This window comes from Lates calcarifer, linkage group LG6, assembly GCF_001640805.2.
Source record: "Lates calcarifer isolate ASB-BC8 linkage group LG6, TLL_Latcal_v3, whole genome shotgun sequence".
Taxonomy (NCBI): Eukaryota; Metazoa; Chordata; class Actinopteri; family Centropomidae; genus Lates; species Lates calcarifer.
In genome coordinates, this window is record NC_066838.1 from 1,274,928 (window position 1) to 1,290,097 (window position 15,170).

The window sequence follows — 15,170 nt, forward strand, 5'->3', positions numbered from 1 at the left end:
TATAGCCTTTGATCCTTGAAAAATTGAGAAGATGAGATTCAGAATACAAAAACTAACTGTTCATGATCAGGACAAAAATGGAAATAAATATGAGGGCAGCTGGCTGGAGAACAGAATGACTGAGGTTGTGAGTTTTATTGTGAGGCTAAATATACAATAGATTACAATATGAAGTTGAATAATTGTGCAGTCTGCCATTAAACTATTCTGTCCTTAACGGCACAATATAAGCCCCATACAGGGGTGTCTTCATTTTGAAAAAAAAAAAAAAAAAAAGGCCAGCTACATGTTGTATTTTTTAAATTAGAAAAATCCTATTATTTGCAGTTTTTTCAGTTACATTTTTTGAAAAGAATTGACCACAACTGTCTGTAGAGACCGAGTGAAAATAAAGCTGAAGTGTGTATAACTGATTATTCATATTAGCAGTGAATATAAAGATCCTGTGTACAGAGGACTGAATGCATCTCTAAAATCCTGATTGAAATTTCCACACAGAGGTCTGTGTGCTTGGATCTATTAGATGGCTTATTCATGGTTTTCTCCATCAATCCGTGGAGGAAATCACATTCACCAAATGCAACCATCCAGTGTAATTGGCTAGAAAATGACCTTAAATATACAGAGATTACTGGGGCATAACAGCCCAGTAATTTCTTTTTTTTGTGGTGGGGGGTGGGGGGTGTTAGTATAGGGTGTAGCAAAATGTTCATGCTACTGAAAGGTATGAAAGTGGAATGAAAGTGGATTAATGGCCATTTCTCCGTCACTGCATTAAGGTAATTTGAGCCGCATATTTAACACACAGGAGCTGATAGTTCAAGGACCAGACACCGAACAGTAGCAACACTGGATTAGTGAGCTGATCTTACAGAATGTCCGGTAACACTTTATATTGCAGGCCACAATTTACAGTGTAATTTGGTTGTATGAAAAAGATAGCAATAATTTTTTTGTCATTCTTTTGTTAAGTAAAGCCCTCTTTACCATTACTGCGTGATGAACAATGCACACTGTACTTTAACTCAAACACAGCTACTCCACAGGGATTTATTATCATGTCTTCCATACTTCATTTGGAATAAGGACAAGTTGAGAAGTGGGACTATACTATAGTAGGCATGTTGGTCAAACACTGCAGAACACTGGAGTAGAAAACAAATTCACCTATGTCAAGTGCACAGCTGTGGACAGTCTCTGTTGTCATGGGAGGAGGAAAGATGAGAACATGCTAAAGTCATGTAATAATATAACATATAGATGTGGGTAGAACAAACACTTAATGTAATGTTAATGTTTAAAAAGGAACCTGGTAATTGTTACATTATTTTAATTCATCTGACTGAATAACAAATTATAATGAGAAATGATTTGTATTTACAAAAAGTAATATAATTTATTTCTCCTCTTCTCTAAAATGACCAGTTGTTGCTTCCGTGTTCCCCATAATTATTAGTATTTAAGTGCCAATAAGAACCAGTCAGTATCTTAGTGGTATCTGACAATGACGTTACAATAAAATTGTAATTCAAAGGCCCATGACCCTGTAGTTAATGGATGGGTGGAAATCACAGGGTGTATTTATAAAATGTTACAGAATGTTCAGGCTTTCTGCTCTCATCACATCTGATGGTACAGTAAATGATTATTTTGAAAATCTTTAGGAGAGAAGCACAGAATTAGGCCTTAGTAGTAGTGATCTGAATATAAATTAATATGCAAATATAAATAATTTGAACAAAATCCATGATATACAGATGGATGACAAAAGAAGTATGGCCCAACATGTAGTGTATCAGTTAGATATTGTTCCACCATGAGCATCCAGAACAGCTTTAATGATGACTGTTCTGGAGAACGTTATTTAACATGTAGCTTCAAAATATTACCATATTTTTTTAAATAATATGAGCCTGTTTTATAACCTTATTCAATTTGGGTACATTTGTCTATATGTGTGGACAAGTACTTATGTGTGCAGGTTGGTTTCTGTGTCTTTATTCATTTTGTCATTGTAAAGTACTCTGTTTTTGAGAAATGCTAATGCTAATAATAGTAATTATAATAATAATTGATATTATTATTATTTTAGAGCCAGGGTGACTAGTGAATTACATTTTTTAGTTGTATCTGACCATTATAAGCCATTTTCTAAATCTGTAAGAAGGACTGTTTCATGGAAATATTGGATTTACAGTTTTAGTTTTTAATTAATAATTAAATATTGAATTAATTTTAATTTTGAATTTGTAATCTAATCATTTATTTTTCCACATCAATGTGATAAAGTACCTTTATTTTTCAGGTTTTTAGTCCTGTCTTGTTATTACTTTTACATGATTTTCCAGAAAACAATATCACAATACCACAAAATAAAATAAGATATACTGTAGTAAGGATTTTATCCACAACTCACACACTTATTCTGAGATGTAATCCAAGCCTTTAAACTGCAGTCCATAATATTTTCCAGCTGGTAGCAGCTCCTCCATTTCTACTGTGCATTGCATTGTGGGACAGCAGTATTCATCAACACCACACTCATCAAGTTACAATTATAGTCTGGCCATGGACCTCTTTGAGTGATCCTTGTTACAGACTGCATGTTCATGTTCTTCTTAGTTTCTTTGGTGCAATTAAATCTAGTTATTTGTCTAAAAAACCCACAGCCAATCAGAATTACAATCACAACTATATGTGCTTTGTATTTAATTGACACAATTCATATATTGCAGCTGTGTCTCTCTGATAGAAATCTGAGATTAAGGTTAGAGAGTAATGCTTTGTGCAAAGCAGATTGCAGTATTTCCTTGGTAAAATAGAGCTGAGTGTGTGAGCACCATGTACAAAACTGTATGTTTGACATATTACAACACAATACATTTCCAAGTAGGATGATCTTTGCCGCTTGCCTTTGAAACTAGATGATGTGTATACAAATAATGTGTTGATTTTCAATTAATCCATAATTATCAATACACCTTAAAAATCATTTTATTTATCAAAACCTGATGTGATCAGCTCCAAAATGTAAAGAGTTCATTTTGTCCCATTTTATCATATTGTCTGTGAGAGTTAAAAGTATGTCAGAGGAGAGGTATTTCCTCAGGGATGATGGTGTGATTTTAGCAGGAATCAATGAGAGAGGTTCATTTCTGAAAACTGAAAATAAGACTTGGTTTGAAGAATTTACCCTTTTCACAAATGCTGGCCTTAAAAATCAGCGCTGTTTAAGATTTTTAGCCCTGATCAGGCAGCTACAGACAATGAACATGTATGTCAGCTTTTAGATGTGGTCCTCTGATATGCAGTTACTACAAGAAAAAAAAAAAAAAAAAAAATCTAAAATGTAGCAGGAGGCCTGTCTGTTATTTTATGCCTGGGTTTGCTATTGAAGGAGTTGATGAACTCCTCCAAGTTTATTAAAGAAAGGGAAACAATATGAACCAAAGGCTTGAGGCAAGCAGGCTGACAGTTTATAAAGTGGCGGCCATTGTGGCCTGAAGGCAGATGCATGAATACCTCTGAATAGACTCCCTCAAAGTGACACGATTGAGCTAGACAACAGCAAAACGCTGAAAGGAAAGCTTCTCCTCTGTGCTGCTGAGCTGATCGGCATTTCTAATGCTCCTGCTTTGAATGAATGTACATCTGCAGGGGGAGGGTTTGCTGTGGTCCACTCACTACACTTTTGACTGCTGTTTGGGTGGAAGTAAAAACCTTGTGCTTCCTAAAGCCAGCCAACTTATGTAGATGTTGCTCTTTCCTAACTGAGGGTAATGTAATGTTTCCTAATGTTGAAATGGTTTCAGTTCATTTGATGAACAAAGAATGCTAGGCTACATCTGCATGGTCTTTCAGCTGAAAATTTGCAGTTGAGAGATTTGAAATGATTTCTTTGTCCTGACAGTTTGAGTCTTTGGAGCTTGAATAGGAAGATACAAAGACAATGGAGTTGTACCTGAATATGAAGCATTGAAATAAAGCAATCATCACACAATTACAGAGAAAAGTCGAAACAGCAGTTAGAACTGAAGTGTTGAGAGGTTCTGTTTAAAATAACATTTCTGTCAATAGCTGTTGCCCTTTATAAAACTGTGTGAGCTCAAATCAGCATTAGTTTGGCCTGTTGTTGCTCTTTTGGTTTGTAGAGTTGTGTTATCCCAGACCTGTGTGTATTTAATGCTGTGACAATGACAGTAATAAGAAAATGAAGTATACTGAAATACTGAAAAAGGGAAGCGTGTTTCTGTATGGTTTGTGTCAATGGTGAAAATGATCAATATAAAATAAATCAAAATAAATGAATAAAAATAATTAAGATATTCACACCACCACCACACCTTAGTGTAGAATAATGTTTTGTTGAAATAGTTGCAATTATTTTGATAAGAAAATAATAAGCCAGTTAGCTTTATTTAGCATAAATAGCGGCGGCAGGGGGAAACAGCCAGCCTGGCTCTGTGCAGCCTCTAAAGTTCAGTAATTAACATATATCTTAGCTGTTTAAACCATATATAAACTGTATTGTAAAAATGATAAGTTGCTGTTTGCTGGTCTATTTCTTTGGCCAGTTACTGGTTTTAATGTTGTGGCTGAATATGTGTGTGTATATACAGATATACAGAGTTGGGTGAGATTAATGAAGGCAAATAAAATGCATTTTGCAGTATAGCAGACTACAGGTAGCAACAGACGTGCTCTTACTCAAGATTCATATTTTCTCTGTGAGTTAAACCCATCCCACATTTTTCCTGCGACATTAACTAGCTGAGTAGGAAACTTAACTTTGTCTTTCTTAGTGTTTCTGAAAATTTGAATTTGACTTTCACTTTCGGCTTGAACAAAATGCACTGGACATAGATGCCCTTGTGCTGCACACTATTTCCAGGAATGGGAGGTTATTTTGGAGAAACTACTGCTGCTTCACCTTCCATCTTGACTCAACAAAAACCATGTATGTCAGACACTCTTTTCATTAGTTATTAGCATTGGTTATCATAAAGAATTAGAATTAAAATGGCCATATTTTAAAGACGTAATCAAAATGTAATCATGTAGTCCTTGTCAATGTAACTATAATTCAGTTGCACAATTTTTCAAATGTAACCTGGTTCTATTATAGTTTTTTGTTATTTGATTACATAATCCCAATTACATCTAATACATTACTACCCAATCCTGTATATACAGTACTATTGACATTTTGGTTGACAATAGAGAGTTCCCCTACATCTCCCTATTATGTGAGCCTTGAGTTAAGATCATTTTGTCAAACTACTATTTCTACTGTCAAGAATTAATGAATTATGAGTGAAGTATTTCCTCCCTTTTATTATGAGCGAGGGCCTCAATTTTCTTGATATTCAGTGAATGTGGTGACTCCAGTCAAACAGCATCAGGGAGCAGAGTGGTTGACTCATTGTTTCTCATGTTCTCATCCTGCTCTAGACTGTGATCCTTCATGTCTCACACTCTGTGTTGACTCCAACAATGTTAGTAGCTGTAAATGCTATTAAGGTTAATGCTGATATATATATGTAAAAAAAAGATATTGTAATATAATTAACCTCATAATCTCAAAACATACTGAAAAACAAAACAATGAAAGTAAATGTGTTTTTAAATCAAAAATTCACAGAGCAAAACTTTCTAGTTTCTTTGGCCAGACCTAAATACTGTATGTACAACCTGCATGTCAAATCTAATTAGTAACCTGAAAACCACCATCAGCCTGTGCCTCTTAATGGCCATAAAATCTTCCATTTTCTGCTCTTTAGCCCTTTTAGCCTGGAATATTTCTCTGTGTCTTATTTGTGGTTTTTTTGCTCTCATACACAAAAGCAATAAACATGTCCTTAGAGTACTGCAAATCAGAAATTCGCTTCCCCCTTCACCAACTGTGAGAATGATGGCCAGTGCTGAGTCCTGCCATTTTGGGGCAGCCAACTGCAAGAGGGAGTGCTCCACTTCAAACAGCAGGGTTAGTCTTATACTGGAAACTGCTGTGTTCATTGAAACGTCCACTGGCTCTGGGTCAGGCTACACCTACCCCCAACTCCACACTTTAATCCACCAATCAGTCTGACAACCAAAAGATTACACTATACTAATATACACATGATGTTGAAAGTCAAACACACTGTGGTCAGAACCACAACATAATATTTGTTACCATGGTGATGGTGGCACATGCATGCTTCATCAAATGTCACTTTGCTATTTTTCGCCTTTATTACTGAAGTACATATTATCATTGAATAGTTGTAATTATTAGAACACCAAAGCAACCGGTGCGATTGATCCAGAATGAAAGGGCTAAGCTAAGTCAGTTTGGTCCTAAGACGGTTCCTATAGCCAGTCTACCTCTGGCATGGGATGTGCATGTACAAGGACGGTGGAAGTTGAATGGATGGTCAGAGGACCTAATGGAAGTATTTATCTTAACCCAAGCTACATTTTTTTTCTAGTCCTGATCAAACACTGACTGTTCCACAACTGTAACTGTATGTTTATTATTGCAACTGGTCTGGGATGCCTGCCACTGGTATGCTCCTACTGGTTAATAAGAGAGGGTGTAAGGTTAAGGACTTGTTGTTTAAATCATCAGTTTCTTTTTCTTTTAGTTTAACTGGAACTAAAGCCTATAAACTATGTTTTTATGTATCTTGATCTAAAGCAGTTCAGTTCAGTTAGGTTTTACCGTGCACTGCTGCTGATGGTTAAAAATACTGGAAAAAATAAAGTAAAACTGTGTCCTATATTATTAATTAAAAAACTAACTAACCCTATTTGAAATAAAAGGCAGTGAGGGTTCCTTCTTTGACTTTGTAATGTGTTTCGATTCACAGCTCCTATGTCCATGTATTTACATAGATGATTTAGACTGGTTTATGACCATGAAATGCACAGTGTATGACACAAAAAGCTTGTGCTGACCCAGATTAGCATGAAAAGTGACATCAGCAGCAGCAGTTTTTTTTTTCTTTCTAGAGTGACAAGCAGCAGATGAAAAGCTCACCTATCCCTCCATCTCCTACAAACGTATCAGTACATTTCAAGGCTTTTTAACCAGACTCTGTAAAGAGAGTCAACAAGCACAAATCACTTCATTTTCTTTGCACTGCTCTGATTGTTAATCTACTTTCTTCCAAAATAAGATTATTCTATTGCTCTTTAAAACTTTCTGCAATTGCTTTCTTTAAGCCTGCAGCTGTCCACTGAGGGCTTTGCTGTGTCGAGTATATCTTAAGAGTGCCTCTTATTATTATATTTGCTCCCAGCTCTAATCTTTATCAGTATTTATATTGACAGTCGGCAATTTTTGTTTATGGCTATTTTTTATCTACTAAATAAAGACACATGCATGCCAGTGCCTGGGGAGGAAAGAAGATAAAGACTTTGCATTAATAGCAGTTTGCTAAGACATAATGCTGTGATAAAGCCAGCATCTTTGTGTGGGCTGGATTGAGTTCAGTGCCAGTTCTATGTAGCATTTACTGAGAGCGCACCACGCGCCTGTAACAGCTCCTATAGCTCTCTATGAGACCGTGTGTTTGTTGCTGCAGTCAAGTGTTTTTTCCATAGTGAAACAACAAAAGTTGGGATTTTTTAGCACAGAGAGTTCTGACATCTTTTGAAAAATATTTAACTCATCATTGTGAAACTGCCTATGTTGCACACACTGCACTCCTGCTGCTTACTGTACACTTTTGCTGCATTAGTTGCGACTAAATACCATTGTGTGGAGCTGTGTTGGAACAAAGGCAGGAACAATGCTGAACTGTGTGAAAGGAGACATGTGCAAAGGCAGCAGCGTCGTTGCGGCGCTGGTCTCGGCTTCAGCTCAGTTTTGCCCATTTGGGCTTGAATTTGAGGCCTTTGTTGACGGAGCAGTGCCTCGTGCCAACTGGCAGATTTTATTTTACTTTCTTTTGTGTTCTTGGAATAATTTTTAAAACTTTGGCTTTAGCCTCATTAGTTGAGTGTTCAGACCTTCAATTCAAGGCTCTGTATTGTGCAGGCATAAAAATCTGCATTTCAAATGAAAATACGCCATCGCAGCAAAATTAAATGAACCTGTAGTCGATGTTATTGTAAGCTGCGTTACAAAATACATATTTATTGAGTAAAAACCATCAGGAGCCGTTTAACTACAGAAAACAATTTGTAAAGTTGGTATAAATTTAGTCATATTTCCATTTCAGGAGGTGGCATAAATGTTCTTAAAAAGGTAATTAGCACTGGCAAGCACACTATGTATTTATACTAATACACATCTACAGGTTTGGAGAAATGTATGATCATAGCAGGTGCAGTTATGCTGAAGGATGACTACTTTCATTTTGGGCTTCATTTAGACTCTGTATTGTAATCTTTTGCTGATAAATACTTTAGTATGTTAAAATGTAGTGATATCTGAATTGTGAAAAAAAACCCATTCCAACAACCTCCCCCATCTGTCTGTTCCATGTTATGCTTCGGTACCATTTGGCCTCTTTAATTCTTAAATTGCTCGGCTGCTCAGCTTTAGTGACTGGAGGTGTTTACTGAAGTCCTTCAGAGTGCAGCGGGGCTGTTTGTGTTCTTTCATGGCCAGCGGCCCCCTCAATACTTCATCTATTGGCTCTGAAAGACCCTGGGAGGCTCTCGGGCCACTGTTGTTTAAGGTGAACCCACTTTGTCACTGAGGCATCTCACCAATAAGATGGGCCTTCAGGGCCAAAACAAGATGACTAAAAGAGCCACAACCTCCACTTCACCCTGTCCCCATCTATTCATGGAAAGACCTGTGGACCTTGTTATTGTGGCTCTACAGCTTGTACCCTCTCTGTTTATTTGGAAGGAATTAGCATTATTGAATAATGTGTCCATTCACCCAAATTACCGAAAACCCTCCATGTGGTATCTCTCCTTTTAGATTGTTTTTGGTTCCGTCCACTTTCTGAGATCCCTGTCTGCCTCAACCTCAGTACTGTAGAGATTATAAAGGCATCTAATTGTACATGAGCATGTACATATGCATTGGGACTTGTGCATGTGTATATTATATACTATACAGTACAAATGTAGAGTGTGCAGCATTGATGCAGTAAGCCCATCAGCTGAAAATGACGTCTAAATGATATTGTTTGAAACTACACAGATGTTTGCAATGTAATGCCACACAGATTTTTTTTTCAGCATCACGAGGAAATATTTTTAATGAACAGATGAGCAAAGTCACAACATGTTGACTGTATCTGCAAAATGTTCAATGATAATATACAGAGAAGCCTACTAATTCCATTGTTTGTTCTAAGCAAGGCTAATTATGTCCTGGTTCATCTGTGTATTGGGCGTACTGAGATAAAACTTATTTCCAACCCCTAATCTTGTTTTTTTTTTTTTTTAAATCTGGTGTATCACCTTGATGAGCTTCCAGTCTGGGACTGTGGGCAGTAATAATAACACTGACGTGACGTGACAGTCAGTCACGTTGAAGGAGGTGTGTAGCTGCTAGTTATGGGGTGAAAACTGTCAGCAGTGATGAGAGCAGGCAGGTGGGTTAAATCCTGCCCTAAAGCTGAGCAGATTCTTATCAGAGACAGGACTAGAAAAGACTTTTACTATAACTTTTTACTTCTTTCTTCTTTCTCATGCACACAAACACAGCAGCTGTGGACATCAACAGGCCATTCTACGAGGAAGACATGGTTTTACACTAATAAATTCATCAATTGTTGAGCCAGTGTAGTCTTTTCGACTGGTCAGAGCCTATGGAGCAAAACTGAAAGCAGATCCTGAGTGTAATTATACTGGAACTAATATGATTTTCAAAATGACCCATAATTAGTTTCATGCAACACCCTCAGAGCTCTGTCAGTCTTTGTCCCCATGTCTTGGTCAAAGTGGGAACAGCATTGTCAGTATTCTCCACCAGAACCCACAGTTTCTATTGTGCAGCTTTACCACAGTCAGTCAACACAGGACTTGGGTCATCTGTCTATTAAACAATTAGATAAATGAAGGTGTTAGGATCCTCGTCCTGTCCACTCTAAAATAACACCACTCAAACAGTGTTTGCTCCTCCTGACACACGAAAAACCACAGCCAGTTCACATTTAGTAAGTCTTTTTGAAGATGCAGAAAACGTCCTTGAGGTGTATTAAGACAGAATATGGACAAAAAAGTACAAACATTTTTTTGGGGTGTATAGTAATATTCTATAAGAATAACAATACTTTAACTGGTTTTGACCTCACAGTCTTCATCGGGGTGAAGACATTACGCAACGCTTACACAATAATGACTAAATATGATAATCTCCATTGACAGTGGAGATATCAACAGATCACACTGGGAGCCAGTAGCAGCGGCACTGTAGGTTTGCTGTGTTTTCAACACATTTTTCAATGGTAACAAGTTGAAATCATCTGTTATATTTCTAATTTTACAAGAACTATCATTTCCTGTAGCAACCAGATGAACTGATAAACACAAAACCTAAAACATCGTTTGGCCATCCTTTGTAAATAAAACTATTTGAAAATTGTTGTTGTCAGTATAACTCGTGCAAGGTAACATTTCTTATTATTGATTTAAATAGTATACCTGTGTCTTGAGAAACTTCCTCCATTACCACCAGTGCTAACCAATTTCCTGTATTTGCCTCCTGCTTTCAGTATGATCCCCCTGGGAAGCATTGTATTCATCACTTACAGGCTTGTTTAATCACAATCAAATAAAAACACTTTGTTTAAGTTAATTTCATTTTAGACTGATTTTTCAGTGCAGGAGAAGTCAAATAAAAGAAAAATGAAAGCTGTAGACTCTGAGGGACACTGTACACACTCTGATCTTAGTGCACATTCTGAAAAACATAATTGGGTATTAATTATGGTGATAAATTACTCTCCCTGGAACAAGAGAATGGAATTACAGCTATCATTATTAAGTAATCAGAATGTCCATAATTGTTTAATTAGATTTGTTTTTTTAGAGGGTGTGTGTGTGTGTGTGTGTGTGTAGTTGCTGCACATGATGCCAGTGATCTGAGCATGGATGTGTTTCTATATAATCGTATTCATTCTGTAACAAAACCAGGCTGTTGTGTGAAACCAAAGTGTACTGTTTGTTATTTATACGGCAGCGCATTTGCAAACCCTGTGAGTGTGTGTGTCTGTGTGTGTGTGTGTGAGGAGCTGCACCACGCTCCCATTCTCCTGATAAGACGTAGCATGCCAATCGAGGGATCTGGTGGAGACAAAGATGAAGTCCAGGTTTAGCCCCTCTATCGGCTCTAGGCGTCTGTCTCATTACCATAATCTCTGCTTTCCATTATCAGCTGGAGAGAGTGGCTGACCCTCCCGATCCACCGGCCTGTCAAACTTTATTCTCCTCCATCCTGGGGATCCTTATTGTGCTGCCATCCAAAGCAAGCGTGGAGCTGCTGCTAGCATGCGATACCAAACCACCAGTGCAGTTCACTTTGTCAGTGCAGCTGCCCAGACACTACGGGCGACACTGTGCCATAACATACACTCTCATTTACATACAACCAATCATTGTGAGCTTCGTTCTCAGCTCTGCTTTTCAAATCCGCTCTCAGGTGACCTACTTTTTATAGTCTCTACTCTAATAAAACAAACTTAAGGGCAAAACCTGTATTATTCAAATGCAAATTAAATTTTGCCACCAAAACACATATACAGGGTTCTGTGTGCTAATTTTAGTGTTGTTTGTGACTTTTTGGCCACTGGCTAAATTATGTGTAGGGAGCATCAAAATGGTTAAGTACTCAAAGCTGCCACTGAGCATTTTCAGACACTATAATCACTTGTTACCTTATTATTAATAGTGGTAAAAAACAAACAAACAAACAAACAACAACAAAAAAAAATGATTAATTTAATCTAATTTACTGGTGGTATCTAGCCATGTAGTTTTATTTCAGTTGGGGAAGATTGGGTATCTGTGTCTGTTATTTTATTCATTCTTTTTACTTATAGGTATATAAAAAATGTTGTTAACTTGTTAACCTCATCAACCCAAAAAGCACTTATTCTTCTCCACTGTATTGGAGCTGAGGTGAAAGTTTCAGAGACACAAATTCTCAAAATCTGAACAAATAAAACTAAAGCTATCTGAATGGAGCGGTGTCACCAGAGAAAAGAGAGACAAAAAAAATCTCTTGTTTTTGTTGAGCCTTAAAAGACGCTCTGTTACGTTCTCTCTGCCACCAGATGTTTCTTTCTGGGATGGTTGCTAAGAGCTTCAACCATCATTGCATGTACAATACGTGGTGTGATCAAAAAGCTCTGAGATTGTTCCAGTTGTGACCAAATGGTACAAAACACGATGCTGTGCATGCAGCAGGTATACTGAATGTACAAACCAAACTTACAGCTACAGTTGAAAAGGCAAATGCACACGTCCATAATAACTGGTGCTTTTGATACTTTTTTGGCTTTGACGTTTTGTTGGCATTATCCAGTTGGAGACTCAGTTGAAAATTTATGTTTCCTTAGATTTCCAGAATACTTTAACCCATATAACACACATTTCCCACCTCAACAAACAACTGACACTTTACTCCTAAAAACACATCACTCCTAAAACTCTGAAGGGAAAAATAAGGTGACTGGTTTGGTAATAAGGGGATTTAAAAGAAAGAAAGCAATGGGCGAACAAAAAACAACAAGCCTTTCGGCCATTTTTCTCAGGCCCAGGCCAAATCCATGCAGTGTGGGCTGATGGAGACAGAGAGGAAGAGTCAGAGACAGAAAGTACTGAGAGGCAAGGAAGCCTCATTTTCACTCACACCCCCCCTCTCCTCCACCTCTGCCCCTCTCCTCCCCTAAATCCAGCAGCATGTGAGGGGAAAACAAATAGAGTCCATCCCGTCGCAGCTGCACCCTGAGGACTCGGCGGTGCCTTTTGGAAAGTGATCCCAGCCCACTGCAGCGGCCTCAAGTGTTGTCACGCTGAGTTAGAGCCAAATTGCTCTGCAAGCAAACACCCCCACCCCTCCACCCTACAATTCCTCCACCAACCTACTAGCAACAAACAAGACACATACTGTATATGGAGGCTTTCTTTAAAGATGTGCATGTGTATAAATATATATCTACATATTACCTTGGTTTATAGGAAAGCAAATCTTTGCATGGTAAAAGAATTGATTTAATTAATGCAGCAGCATGTCCTGCGGCCACATGTAATCCGTTGAGAATTCTCTAGCGGGAGCTTTCAAGGGGTGCAGCTAGGGGGGAATACAAAAAGATATTCTCCCTGAGACTCTTCCAGTGGCCTGTAATGGGAGCCTCGCACTAATCCCATAATTCCTTGTTTAATTAAACTACAAGGGCCGACCCTGTAGTTGTCTCAGGCAGTTTGATGGGCCTTTTCTTTTCTTACTTCACCAGCAGATGACCAACTTGTGCAGAGAGTGATTCACATAAATAAATCCATAAACTGTAGAAAAATATTCATGTCTGCCCTCCACGCTCCCAGTGAACACCTAGAATCCACTGCAGCACAATACATTTATATTAAAATTTACATCAAACATGAATCATCTGCTCCCCTGAAGAGTTCTTTACTGTCCAAACAGATTTTACACACCCGACACTTGACAAGCTAAAGCCTATATACTGAAGTAACAGGTTCAATGTATGTCACACTGTCTGACATGTATCTAAAATCAAAAAGCCATAACATTTGCATGTTTTTTTAAGTTGAAAAACAGTGTTAATAGTGTCACATTAGTGTATATGGTGCCATTTTATGTCATATTTGAATGAAACAGACATTGTAGATATGAGTCACATTGTGGGATTTTTGTTTTTAAAACCTTTATATTTGATGCAGGCTGTTTTTGGTCTCCAAAGCTTTATATTAGCCGTTAGTTTATGTGCCTCACAAGAATATATTACCAGAATATCCAAATATCCATCCAAAACAGAAGATTTCACAGTCATTTCTTAACAGTGCGACAACACTGTGAATGTGAGTAGTTTGGGTTCATTGTGCTCACATTTTTAGCATTTTTCATTTGTTGCGAAAGTTTAGAAAGTCATATATTTTGCCAGTTGGAAATGTGGAGAATCCCATATGACATCTGATCTGTTTACATCTGGACTATGATGTCATGCCACAGTCTACGCTAACATACAGTAGAGCATTATATCTCATTATAAATACTCTCCAATCCTAGTAAGCAGTTGGCAGCCTAATTTGAAATGGATATGTGCATGTATCAGATAATGTTCCATGGCTCCCTCTGAACAGCAGTGTGGACACATTGTGTGTGAGAGAAATCAGCTGCACAATAAATGTTTTGGGACTATTTTCAGCCTGCCAGTGTGTTTGTCTGGGCTGCCCTGAGGCCCACAGTGAAAGAATGGTGTTACACACATCACCAAGGTGGTCTGGAGAGATTAGCACCCCTCAGTACACTACAGCTCGCAGCACTGTGTCCTGGGGGATGCTGGGATATGCAGGTTTTGATACAGAATTGTACTTACCAAGCAAAAGAAGATTGTTTTGTCATATAAATAACCACACAAAGAAATCATTGGCGACTGATGTATTTGAAGCATCGTTTGGCCCTCCTTCATCTGCTTCCCTCTCTCTGTATCTGTAGAACATTGTGAACATACCTATTGCTGCTAGCTTTGTCGCTGCCACATGATGTGACTTGGCTTTGAACAATTGAATTTGTTAATGATAGACAGCAAAACTACAACAGCTCCCAGAATTCACATGATCCCTGGTCAAGGACTATTCAGCTGTCTTCACTCTGTGCAGCATGGCTTGAATTCCTGAATGCAGAAAAGGGCAAAGGAGAAAAGGTGGAAAAGAGGAAAAGTGCTGGTGGCTCTGAGGGGAGGTTAGAAAGGGGAGGTGTAGGTTTTGGATTGCATTTCTTTTGGAATTGCCCCATCAGTGATTGTGAGAAATCTGTTCTACCCTGACAAGTCTGTAAGAACAGACTTTATAATACAGTATAATTCAATCCAATACAGCTTATATACATGTCCCAAGCACAGAATGGCTTGAATAAAGGCTCATTTAGTAGGCATGTTCATTTAGTTATTAAATCGTGTCTTTATGGGAAGTGGCGTGATGCTATTGTATAAAAAAATCACATCATTGTATGTGTGAAAACCAGAGTTAGCATCCCATCT

The 15,170-nt window shown here is 37.9% G+C and overlaps 1 protein-coding gene across 2 annotated transcripts in view; it reads left to right on the forward strand.

The window, feature by feature from the left end:
• Positions 1–15,170, forward strand: part of LOC108900515 (paired box protein Pax-7) — a 56,612-nt gene that overhangs the window by 8,879 nt on the left and 32,563 nt on the right. The window lies entirely within an intron of this gene.